Raw genomic sequence first — 14,093 nt, forward strand, 5'->3', positions numbered from 1 at the left:
CACACATGTTGCTTGTCATTTACTTCTACAATGCCAACATCATCAGGATGCTACATTATTTGAAGGCTGCTGTTTCTAAGAGCATTACACTTCCCCCCTAATTGGTGCTGCCATCTACTGGTGATGGAAAATATAACATTTCACATCTAGGTGAAAATTAATCTTTTGTGGAGCTAGCATGGGAAAAAAGTAGGAAAGCTGGTGGCTATGCTTAACCATTGTGTATTTAAACAACACACAGACCTATCAGTCACCAGCGGTTCTTAACATGACAGTGTTTATATCGGCATAAAGAAGAATGTTTACTGACACTGCAGCCTAGCATCCTTCATAGAAATGTGGTACATGCATAAACATGATATTATCTTCGAATACAGGAACAAAAGCCAGGGCAGGGGTTCCACGTATATTTACTGTATCATCTGAGAGGTTGTACTTGTCTGAAGAATGACTGACTAGTTTAAGAGAGTAGAAGAAAAAGAGAAACACAGAAAACGCCTCTAGGTTTAATAGAAACAGGAACATCACAGTGTGGTTGACAACAGACACAAGCAAATATCTGAATATGCGACCAGGGCTAAAAAACACACAGTGTGTGAAACACCAAGTATAGGTGAAGTAAACATCAGAGATGCTTTGCTACAAGCAGAAAACTGCAGGAGCTACGATATGGTGTTACAGGTTCCTCCTTACGGTGTATTCATTGGTGGAAGGGTGGTCAGAGCACTCGCATTGTTGAAAAACCCTTCTGCATCCTCAGCAGGTATCTCAGGGTCACCAGCGTTTCGCCCTTAAGCCTGTACGCCTCACCTGAGTGGGGCAGTGAAGATTAACCTTAAGTAAAAACCCAAAGCGCGAAAAGTACAGCATTTCATCAGCAATTTGTTTCAACAGTCACACATACTTTTTATATGTCGTTATAGTTGTCGTTAGTGAGAGATTGGCAGACTTCTTTACAAGGTATAATGTGATAATTTATTATTAAAAGATTATTATATTTATCATTAAACTCTGCTTATACAAATTGAACAGTGTGAGTGTGTGATGTTTTATTATTGAAGGGAAAGTGAGAAATGTGTTTTAAAAGCATGCTCATGTTGACTGCCATGTTTCTCCTGAGGCTGCCAGGTAAAGTGGACATAATGTAATACTTCACAGACATGCTATGATATGGCCTATACCCTATAAAAGTACAAATGTGTGTCTATAATAATCTGTACTATTTGAAATCATGTCATAAGCTATACTAACAGTATAATATAACATATTTATATATAATACATCTGTACTATTTGAAATTATGTCATAAGCTATACTAACAGTATAATTTTAACATATTTGACACTCACTAACTCCCCACACACGGCAATCAGAATTTTTAATTACAATACCTGACAATACCAGCCAGGAGACTACTCTTCTAAAAGCTTTCTGCATTTAAATCTTTTATCCAAACGTACTCTTCATTGTGACTTTCAGGTGTTCAGTGTGGAGTGAGTGTGACCTACCCCTCTACACAAGTCTGTGGCCTTAAAGGGCCATCAGTGGTCCTGCCCTGCAACTATGACTATTCTTGGCTTGGACATAGGAGGAGAGTGGTATGAAGAGAAAAGCGGGAGAGTCAGAGAACACAGTAACTCTGATTATCCTGACTGCAGTCTGAAAATAGACAAACTTTCAGATCACTCTGGTGTTCATTACTTTCGGTTTTATACAACCCTACACACGAGTTGGATAACAGGCAGTTCTGGTGTGACTCTCTCAGTCACAGGTACTCATGGTCCTGTGAACAAATCAAATCAAATTCAATTAAAATTCAGACACAAATATATGCTTTTAAATTGTAGAGTCGTTAAAGGCCTTCTTGCATGAAGCATATAGTAAAACCACTACAGGAAATACGTTAGGAAAGAGGCTTTATAGTCATCTCCACCACCAAAACAGGACAAGGTCTCAATTTGAAAAAGGCAAGACAACACTTGATTCAAAAAACAAATCTGTCCTTTATTGCAGTCAACATGTAGAGGCAAAAAGTCCAGACAGTGACTCGGGTCATTGTTACCAGAGGAGCAGTCGAATCAGACGTCAGTGGTATGGGATACTACAGGGAGAAGAAACAAAAACCTTTTTAATTGCACATTTATTGGGTGAAATCCTACGATATGCCACTGCTCCAGGCAGAGCTGTTCAACCAAACAAGCATTTGTGACTACAGGTATAGATTTGTTAGAGACCCGTCAGGCTGCATTTTTAAACATTAACGAGTGACCATGCCAAACCACAACACTCAAAGTTCCTAGACCCTTGCTCTGCATCAGATTCCTTGTTAATACATTTTAAAGCGCAAACCGTTTGAACCATCCAAGTGGTTCCTTGTATAATCATAACTCCCTTACCAGTAGTTCCAGTTTGGGCAGATTTAGTCTGGACTTCAGGAGTTTGGGTGGCAGCCACAGCACCCTCACTTGAATCATCTTATGAGGACACACAAATAGAAAGCGACACTGTCAAAAGGGGGGCGCAAACATTCAAAGTGTTCCATCAAAACAGACATGCACTGATGTCCTTAGTGGTCTGATGTAGTTTGGTTTGGGGGATTTGGTGCTGGGGTGGTAGCCACAGCATCTTCACTTGCTCCATCTTAGGATATCCATACAAAAGTAAACATTTAACCAACACAAGACTCAACAAAACCCATAAATATCATTAAAAGGAAACCTCACCACCAGCTTCAGATGTAGTCTGGTTGTGGGGATCGGGTGTTGTGACAACCACATCACTTTGGCGGTCCACAGCGTCTTCACTGGCTCCATCTTGGGATTCCACATGAGTGAGGGGGCCAGAGAGAAGCCAAGGGACACACTTACACATTTTATACAAAAACCAAACTTGCAGAAAACCACACACAAATAAAAATAAACACCCTACCAGTAACTTCAGTTTGTGCAGAAGTTGTCTGGTTGTGTGGATTAGGTGCTGGGGTAGTAGCCACAGCATCTTCACTTGCACCACCTTAGGATAAACATACAAGAATCAACATTTAACCAACACAATCAAGTCTCAACAGATCCCATACATTTCGCAAAAGAAAACCTCACCAGCTTCAGTATGGGCAGATGTGGTTTGGTTGTGGGGATCGGGTGTTGTGGTGACAACCACATCACTTTGGCGGTCTCTCATAGGAAAACAGAATGCTGTTCAAAGGAAGACAAAACGAGTGACTATTTCAGACAGAATTTCAAGATAAAACGCAACTAACAGAAACAAGGGAACAACTTACCATTACAGACACAAGCAATGAGGACACACAGAACTACCTTTGCAAATGTAGCCATGTTTAACGATCAATAAACAACAACGGAAGGGATAACTCCACGGAAACATTAAAGCCATTAACGCAGTCTTATAAAGGCACGACGCCCTCGTTCTCGTTTCAATAATAATCAGGGTCACGTGAGTTACAGGTGTGCATCGTTTAGCGAGGCTTATTATCTTTCAAAGCAGCTGTTTATCATCATCAATTCGGCTTCATTTTCAGTCAAAGGCTGTTTGGCATCTGTCGGCAATGACCGCGTAAGAGGTTTCTTATCGTTGTTTCCTGACATGTGTATTGGATAAGTAATTATTTATTGTAGGTTATCCGAAACGACGAGACTCTGATTTGAACTAATGCTAAAAGCATTCACTAAGCCTACTCTGACTATGCCATGAATTATTGGTCTATTTTAGTCACTATACTAAAAATCTTTGCTGGCATGTGTTGCCTGTCTCTCATCTCGCGTAAGTTCGCTTTTACTATTTCGTAAAATGCTTTTTCATGTAGGAATGAAGACACGCAGAACTTTGCTGTGACTTTGCTAAATGTGAATGGCATCTCTTTATCGATTACGGATAGTTTTTAATCTGACATTGTTACGGATTTAATTTGTGAAAGAGACTATTTACTCAGTGACAAGATTTGCAAACTAACTGAATTGTTGCCCCCATGAACATGTCAGGTGACGCTCAGTAGCTGCCCGAGTTATTTAGGAAGCGCAATGTCTAAAAGCAATGACATTGTGAGATTTTGATGTCATTTCTGTGATAGCAATATTAACAATACATTACTGAGTAAGATTATGGTGGTTATATACCTGCATATCATAACATGAAAAAATTGCTGTAACGAGAGCTAGCATAACTTAGCTGCTAAATACCGAATTCTCTTATAACATTTTACATCTGGCACAATGTACCCTGAGATATTAGAGTGACGGGTCGTTTTTTCCGAATTTCCAAAACACAGGGGGAAAGGTGCCGGCTGTGGATTAAACAGTGTGGGAGAGCCCCCTCCCAACTCAATTTATTTTAAAGATAAACAAATACACATATGTCTGCTCTAAAGTAAATGAAGCTGCTTGCAGCTATCTAGCTATCTAGTTGAGAGAAGATCCCCAAACAGTTATGGTTCATGTCAACTAGTATTATGAACACTTCTAGTACATAAATAGTCTCTCCAACAAATTTGTTAATGTTAAAATTAAAATGTTAATGTTACAGATCTGAACTGCGTTCGAGAATGAGGTCAATCTCTTTACATATCGTGTATCATAGCAGCAGTGACAGGGGAGGAACAATCTCACAATCTGACCATCTACTGGGCTGATTGACTGAAACACGGAGCTGCTGGTATCTCCGCCCCTTGGAAACAGCATGTGAACCAAACCACTTTGAAGAATAGGGGGATCATGATTTTTCAACACTTAAAAAACACATTGTTTTACGTTTATAATTAGCACCGCTTGTGTCGTCGTGCTTTTATTTTGTATTTCTATTTTTTTCAATTTTTTTTTTGTTTTCTTTCCAATGATTGTTGGGGGGGACAACTTCTCCCCGGATCTCCGCCTATGCACACAACGAAACCAAAGAAACAGCCCAAACAAAAACTCGCCAAAACACACATACACAGAGGAAAAGACAGAGATACTTAATCGGACAGCAGAAGGTCACTTGCTCCAGTGAGCTGTATGTTTTCAATGTCTCGCATACATACACACACTCTTTAAGCTTGTAGGCCTACACACACATACACACATCTTACCTTCCTCATCTGAGATGTTGTACTTGTAAAATGACAGACTAGTTTGAGAAATAAGAAGAAAAAGAGAAACACTGAAAACACCTTTTGATGGTTGACCAGACAGGTGCGAATATCTGAATATGTGACCAGGGCTAAAAAACACACAGTGTGTGAAACACCAGCAATTAAGACAATAGTTAAGAATGAATGAAAAAAAATCCCTTATAGATGACAGATATTTAAATCCCATGTGTTATTTTGATCTGTCATGTGCTCACATACTGTAATTGGCACTTTCATAAAAGCAACCAATTAGCCACAATCAATGAACCAGTTAGTCATTGGATCGATTAAATAACATCTGCATGTAAGTTATTAGTCTACTCATCTTGTGTTCTCTCCTTTTCTGTGCTACAGCATGGCCTCTGGCTGCACAGCAACTCAACCATGAAGTGAGAAACAGGAAGTTTCTCAGAACCCTCTGTGCATCAAACACACGCACACACTCATTAGCAGTCTGCTGGTGTGAAGAAGTCTATACTTAGTGTGGATTTTATTTTTGTATCTTTCAGATGTGTCATTTGGTTAGAGATTCTGAATTTGAATTCATGAAGTGCATTCACTTTGCACTACTTCCAGAGAAATATTGCATCCCGGCACCCAATGCACAAGACCGGTGGATGATTAGACTGGGGGTGAGTGGTGCAAAGAGTAGAGAGGAAGGGTAAGAGGACATAGCAACTCAAAATATCCAAAGTGTGACCTGACAAGTGACAGACTCACAGAATCACACTGAACTGATGCGTCCTATTCAGTCTTTTCGTCGAAGTTGTCGTTAGTGAGAATTTGGCTGACGCTTCTCCGTTAGAAGGTAGGTGCCTATCCGTTCATATATAGTCATAACTATGACAGTGATGCATTTAATTGAGAGACAGTTTTTTTAAATTTATTCTGATGTTTCACTAATTTCACCATGAATATCTGTTAGCAAGTTTGTTTCTGCACAAATAGAAGCCCATGTCATTTGTTCAGTAGAGACCTTTCTACTTCAAACTCTGCCCTCTCCTGGAGTATATTCAATTTTGGAAGGACAAATATCATGTCATGTAGATTTTCAGACAGTTGCAGAGCAGGGTTCAGGTGCCATGTTTCATGTCACTCACATTTGAAAGGAAAATATCAATTCACTTTGTCAACATTCTTTTTCCTCAAAAAAACAACAAAGAGTTTCTCTTTTAAACATAGCATTTTGTTCTGTTGTCTTCATGGCCTCATAGTAAAGTCCAGTGTGTAGTAGTTTCTTCCACTTTTCCGATGTGAGTGTGAAAGTTACATTCAACACTACTGAGAATAGTTCAGCCAGAGTAAAGATATCCAGTGAGCAACCTAAACTCTTTATCCTCTCTGTTCTTAGTTTATCCTCGTTAATCAAAAAGCCATACATTTTTCTAAATTATCATGAAATTCCTATGTTAGCAAGTTTGTTTCTGCATTGATAGAAACCCATGTAATTTTTGTAGAGACATTTCTACTCTAGCTCTGTGCCCTCTCTGTATAAGCAACTTTGGAATGACAAATAATAGCATGTCGTGTACATTGCCAGGATGTTGCAGAGCAGGATACAGGTGCCATGTTTCAGATCACCCACATTTTAAAGGAAAATATCAATTGACTCTCCTTACATTAATGTTCCTCTTATAGAAACAAAGAGTTTCTCTTTTATACATAGCATCATAGCATAGCATAGTTCTGTTGTATTCATGGCATCATAGTAAATGTGTCCTTTACTCTCCTGTAAACATGCATGCTAAACTTTTTTCTATTCTTACTTACTTCCATGTGAGTGGGGAAATGACACTGAGCGCAACTGAATCTAGTTTAGACAGAGTAAGGACATCGTGTGAGCAACGTTAACTATTTATCCTCTCTGTTCTTAATTTATCCTCGTTAATCAAAAGATCATTACATTTCCTAAACTCTGCATATAAAAATTGAAAAGTGTGAGTGTGTGATGTTTTATTATTGCAGGGGAAGTGAGAAATGTGTTTTAGAAGCATGCTCATGTTGACTGCAGTATTTCTCCTGAGGCTGCCAGGTACAGTGGACATAATGTTATACTTCTAAGATATGATAGGATGATATGGCCTATACACTATGACAGTATAAATGTGTGTAAGTAATAAATGTATACTATTATAAGGTATACTAACCTAACATATTTATTTGACACTCCCAAACTCCCCACACATGGCCATCAGAATGTATAATTCCAATACCTGATCAGTGCCAAGAGAATACTCTTCTAAAAGCTGTCTGCATTTAAATCTTTTATCCATATTGACTCTTCATTGTGACTGTGTTTCAGGTGTTCAGTGTGGAGTGAGTGTGACCTACTCCTCCACACAAGTCTGTGGCCTTAAAGGGGCATCAGTGGTCCTGCCCTGCAAATATGACTATTATGGGGTTGGACATTATATTGGAGGAGAGTGGTATGAAAAGAAAAGAGGGAAAGTCAGAGGACACAGTAACTCAGATTATCCTGACTGCAGTCTGAAAATAGACAAACTTTCAAATGATCAGTCTGGTGTTTATCACTTTCGGTTTTACACAACCCTACACAGGAGTTGGATAACAGCCAGACCTGGTGTTAGAGTCTCAGTTACATGTAATGATGAACATATACAACTTACAATTTGTTTTCTTTTTTTCTGATCATAATGGAAATGATATTAAAGGTTGAAGCCACAATGACTTCTACTCGCTTTTCTCAGACCTGCAGGTGAAGGAGGGTGCTGCTGTAGGGAAACAGACTGAGACTGAACTGACGTGCAGCACCTCCTGCAGCTTGGGCTCTAACACTCAGTATGTCTGGTACAAGAATGGACATTCTCTACAAGACAAAACCACAGCCTCTATACTACTAGACTCAAGCAGACCCTTTGAACAGAACAATTACTCCTGTGCTGTGAGAGGTTATGAGGCTTACCGTTCCCCTGCAGTGTGTGAGTAGGAATGTAACTCAAGAACATTACATGACTATTTCGAATCAATTACTTAATGATACTTGGATCTGAAGTTTGCTTTCTACAAATTTAGCAGAAAACTTATTTTTACTCAGATCATTTATTTTGTTATTTTATATACACATAACAGCATGGATGTCTTTCTCACAATCATAATGTGCATGTGTACGCTGATAGATATGATGTTTAATACTCATATTTTACACCTGGCCGTAGGTGCTCCGGAGTGTTGGGGTGTGACCTACTCATCTAACAGCATCTGTGTATTGAATGGTTCATCGGTGGATATTTCCTGCATTTACACATATCCCAGAGATCACCCCATCAGCACAACCTTCTGGTTTAACAAGCAGAAATCAAGCCGTCTCCCAGTAGATCTAAGTTTGGATAAAGACTATCAAAACCACACAGAGTATGTTGGGAATAAAGAGAATAGTTGTACCCTGAGACTGATAGACATGAGAGAGAGTCACTCTGGAGAATATGCATTCAGGTTTACTACAGAACAGGGGGAGAGTTACTCTGGATTACCTGGAGTCAACATCTCTGTTACAGGTAGGCCCTTTAACTATTTTGATAATGAAATGTGTGTACACGTGTGTACACTGTCCCTCTACACATAATATGTCCTCCAGTTCTGCAGGTGTTGATAACTCCTGAAGCAGTGAAAGAGGGAGAGAAAGTGACACTCACCTGTAATACAACCTGTGTTCTGAGTAACAACCCCACCTTCATCTGGTACAAGAACGGACAGCCTGTGACCTTGAAACACACAACCAGAGACAACAGTCTGCATCTAAACCCAGTCAGCAGTGAGAATGTGGGCAGTTACTCCTGTGCTGTTAGAAGACATGAGAATCTCTTCTCCACCGATGTGTTTCTCAAAGTCCGATGTAAGTTACTACAACTGACAGTAAATGTGTACAGGTGTGTACGAATGTGGTTCAAATATATTGCATGTAAAATATATTGTGTTTATTTGTAGGTCTTTAAGTTCTAACTGCTACCAAAATCAGACACATCAATGAAATGTCTTAATTTGACACATGCTTGCTTTAGTTATTTATTAAGACACAACTTGCACTCATTTTAACAGACAAGCCAAAGAATGTCTCAGTGTCTATCAGTCATGGGGAAATAGTGGAGGGCAGTTCTGTGACTCTGACCTGCAGCAGTGATGCCAACCCACCAGTGCACAACTACACCTGGTATATGAGGACTGGAGCTGAATCTCTTATTAGGGGCACAGGTGACAGCATCAGCTTCAATGTGACCTCTGATTCCAGTGGACTTTACTACTGTGAGGCAGAGAATGAAGTTGGCTCTCAGACCTCTACTGGAGTTGCAGTTCCTACAGAAGGTTGGTGTTGTGTAGTGTTATACAAATACTACAATGTATCTCTGCCTGTTAAAAGTTTGCTGATTGATTGTTTACACAATTCTGGTGAACATGTGATTTAATGCTTGTGTTGATGATCAGAAGGAGGAGGTTTTAAAGAGCCATGATATCTTGCCACATAATGGCATTCAGAGTGTAAAGCCAGTTAGCACTGTATGCAAAGTATCACTCACAGCACTGTTGATAATGTTGCATGTATTTACTGTTTCATTATCAAGTCTTTCATTTCCCCATAGAAGTGGCTGCCATCATCCTGGCAGCTATTATCACCACATTCATCATGCTTGCCGTCCTGCTGTTACTGGGAATTGTGTGCTTGAGGTGATTCAGTGAAGTTTGCTTCCTCTGAAATATTTTTTTGCAAAGACATGCCATGTATATTGCTAACTGCATATTATTTCTATGTATGAATACATATTACTTTCTCTTGTTGGCCTAGTCTGACAGGTCAATGTAGAATGTTTATCCCTAAACTGTAGTTTAATCATATGAGCACTGACAGCAGATTTTAGGAGGCTTACTCTGTTTCTTTATTCAGTAGACGTGGAGGAGCTGTGAGAAACAGCAGAATGAACCAAAGGGTAATATGAAACTTTTAACATCCCTAAAATAAACATTCAAAAAGCTGCATGCTTGGTGACAGTGATTTGGGCTTTGACAAGTTTTAGAATCATCTCTTTCCACCAATATTTTCATAGGCTGTCCATTCTGATGCCCATGATGATACATACACAGCTCTCAACCCCAGGAGCACATCCTCTGAGTATGACACTCTGCAGGTAAGTCATCCTAGAAACTGATGTTATCAGCCTTATCATGTATGTTAGTTAAATTAGTGATATAACTGCCCTATATTAAACTGCCCTATCAAAGTGTTCAGTCATGACATTGACAATGTCCTCTGTGTGTTAACATATTTCAGAATGTGCAGAATGTGAGTGACACCTACATGCCTCTCCAGAGAAGAGATCAGGCCTCAGTGTATGAGACTCTGCAGAGAAGAGAGACGCCCCAGTCAGAGATGTAGTTGAAGGATCTCGGGATGAGATGCCAACACCAACCATGACTTCTGGACTCTCCATCTCATACTGAGTGCTGCCACAGTCTTACGCTGTTAAGGGATCTTATTATCAGTGCTAACTTTTCCCTCGTTTCCCATGCTAGGGACATTTAAGGTTTCTCCATTGGTGTAGGTTTCTATGACTCTCATCATCATTTAGCACCAGTCAACCTCTAATCTAATCACCTTTCTATTGCTTTGGGTAATGTGTGCATTGTGGAGGTTACATGTCTGTGTATTTTTCTTTTAACTTACACACCCTTAGTTTACCCATGTGGCTTAGTTTAAAATGTGTGTGGATTCTTATCTCATTTTCTTTTCTTTAATGTATAGCAGGTATGTCACGATTCAACATTTTGGATAACTGTGATATATGTTGATGTCCATAATGATGTTCTATCTTTTAGACATCTGTTAATCTATTTGTGTATTAGATTTTTTTAGTTGTTTTTTGTAAATATAAACATTGAAATGATAATACTTCATGCTGATATATATGTTTTTATAACTCCTGGTGTCTTAATAAAATAAAAATAGTGTATACTGCATAATGTTGAAAATGTATTTTGTTGAGGGACAAGTGGTTTTAATATTGATGGGGCCTTTAAGGGGGAGGTGTGTGTGTGTGTTTGTGTGTCTGTGTGCCGAGATTGGTATGAAATACTCTGACACAACAAAGCAGTCAGTTCAAAATGAAGCTATGTTCTTGTGTACATATCAGATATTTATCAATAGCATAAGGAAACATGACAACCGTAACGTATCAGAAATGTTTCACGTCTGTGTGTATATTCTGGAACACGTGCTCTGTTTTGGCTTGTTGCACCAGAATATCCTCATTCTAGTTGATTGCCACTGACACTCAATCCAATGTTAGGCACAAATGTTGTTTGTCATTTACTTCTACAATGCCAACATCATCAGGATGCTACATTATTGGAAGGCTGCTGTTTCTGAGAGCAATACACTTCCCCCCTAATTGGTGCTGCCATCTACTGGTGATGGAAGATATGACATTCCACATCCATGTTAAAATGAATTTCTTATGGAGCTGGCATGGGGGAAAGTAGGAAAGTTTGTGGCTAACAATCATTGTGTATTTAAACAACACACAGACCTATTATGTGTCAGTGGTTCATAACATGACAATGTTAATATTGGCAAGAAGAATGTCTACTGACACCACCTAGCATCCTTCTAAGAAATGTGGTCACATGAACATGATTTTATCTTTGAAACAGGAACAAAAGCCGGGGCAGGGGTTCAACATATATTTACTGTATCATCTGAGAGGTTTTACTTGTCTAATTGATAGATAAGAAGAGAAAGAGAAACACGGAAAACACGTCTTTTTAAAATAGAAACAGGAACATCTTAGTGTGGTGGACAACAGATAGGTGCAAATATCTGAACATGTGACCAGGGCTAGAAAAGCACGGTGGATGAAACACCAGCAATTAAGACATTAGTTAAGAATGACAGTAAATTCATAGAATATGAACTAAAAAGGTATAAGATATTCATTCCATTTACCATTTTACAGTTTTAGTTAAGAAATAACAGTTTTTTCAGAGGTCACTACAGGCTTGATTTTATTTCACTTAAATGTTGCTTTGTAGACACACATTGCACATGGTCAAGTCTCAAGTATAAAGCTGCCTTTAATTGTTTCTTATATTAGAGTGAGTGTTTAACATCCACTATTAAAGGGGGAAAGAGGTTAGTTAAGTAAACTGCTCCAGGAGACCAAAGTTCATGACAGTAGGTTAAGGTCAGTCACTGGGAAACATGGGTTAATGTGAATTGTGAACAACTTTTGATACTTCTGTGCACTATATTGTGACACATAGCCTGTATTTTCTCTCTCTCTCTCTCCCTCTCATGAAGTGATCCCATGCTTTTGTCCTTGTTACGTTTCAGTTAATTTTCATGCTGCTGTGGTTGTGTCCCCTGCACCACTAGTCAGCCTCACCACACCTCACCTCACGGGGGTGAAGAGTTCATCCTCCCAGACGTCAACAGCTCTAACCTCGGCCCTGATAGAAGTACACTCTCAGCAAATTGGAGTACGTGATGTAACACTCATCTTCACTTGACTGTGTGTAAAAACCCACAGCGCTAAAAGGGAAGCATTTTATCAGCATTTTGTTTCAACAGTCACACGTCCTTTTCAGTCCTTGCGTTGAAGTTGCAGTTAGTGAGAATTTGGCAGACGTCTCTCCGTTAGAAGGTAGGTGCCTATCCGTTCATGTATCGTCTTAACTATGACAGTAATGCCTTTATTTGAGAGACAGTTCTTTGTTTTATTCTGAAGTTTCACTAATTTCACCATGAATTCCTATGTTAGCATGTTTGTTTCTGCACGGATAGAAACACATGTCATTTTTGTAGAGACCTTTCTACTCTAAACTCTGTGCACTCTCTGTATATTCAACTTTGGAAGGACAAATAATAGCATGTCATGTACATTGACAGACTGGTGCCATGTTTCATGATGCTTACATTTTAAAGGAAAAAATCAATTACCTTTATGAACATTCATTTTCTTCTTAAAGAAACAAAGAGTTTGTTTTCTCTTTTATACATAGCATCTTGTTCTCTTGTATTCATGACATCATAGTAAATGTGTCCTTTACTCTCCTGTAAGCATGCATGCTACACTGTTCTCTATTCTTACTAAAGTCCAATGTGCAGTAGTTGCTTCCACTTTTTCTGATGTGAGTGAGAAAGCAACCTAAACGCTAAATGATCTTTTCTGATATGAATTTATCGTTAATCAAAAAAGCATCACATTTCCTAAACTCTGCCTTGATGTTTTATTATTGCAGGGAAAGTGAGAAATGGGTTTTCAAAGCATGATCATGTTGATTGCAATGTTTCTCCTGAAGCTGCCAGGTACAGTGGACATAATGTAATACTTCCAAGATGTGCTAGGATGATTTGAGCTATACACAATATATGTATACTATTATTTGAAATCATATCATAAATTATAAGATATTTAAACATATTTATTTGACACTCCCAAACTCCCCACACATGGGCATCAGAATTTATGATTACAATACCTAATCCGTGCCAGGAAAATACTCTTCTCAAAGCTTTCTGCATTTAAATCTTTTATCCAAACTGACTCTTCATTATGACTGTGTTTCAGGTGTTCAGTGTGGAGTGAGTGTGACCTACTCCTCCACACAAGTCTGTGGCCTTAAAGGGGCATCAGTGGTCCTGCCCTGCACATATGACTATTCTTGGGGTGATACATATTGGAAAGGAGAGTGGAATGAAGAGAACAGAGGGATAGTCAGAAAACACAGTAACTCTGATTATCCTGACTGCAGTCTGAAAATAGACACACTTTCAGATGATCGCTCTGGTGTTTATCACTTTCGGTTTTACACGGCTCTTCACTTGAGTTGGATAACAGGCCGATCTGGTGTTGCAGTCTCCGTTACACGTAATGATGAACATAAACAACTTACAGTTTGTTTTATTTTTTCTGATCATAATGGAAATGATATTCAAGGTTGAAGCCACAATGACTTTTTATCC

General features: G+C 39.0%; 1 long non-coding RNA gene across 1 annotated transcript; it reads left to right on the forward strand.

Moving 5' to 3' along the window:
* Positions 1-9,696: 9,696 nt before the first annotated feature.
* On the forward strand, positions 9,697-10,260 carry LOC116219033. The gene is made up of 3 exons (XR_004163083.2): positions 9,697-9,802; positions 10,023-10,062; positions 10,180-10,260. It is a non-coding gene; the product is annotated as an uncharacterized LOC116219033 (long non-coding RNA).
* Positions 10,261-14,093: the final 3,833 nt, after the last annotated feature.

Source organism: Clupea harengus, chromosome 24 (assembly GCF_900700415.2).
Source record: "Clupea harengus chromosome 24, Ch_v2.0.2, whole genome shotgun sequence".
NCBI lineage: Eukaryota > Metazoa > Chordata > Actinopteri > Clupeiformes > Clupeidae > Clupea > Clupea harengus.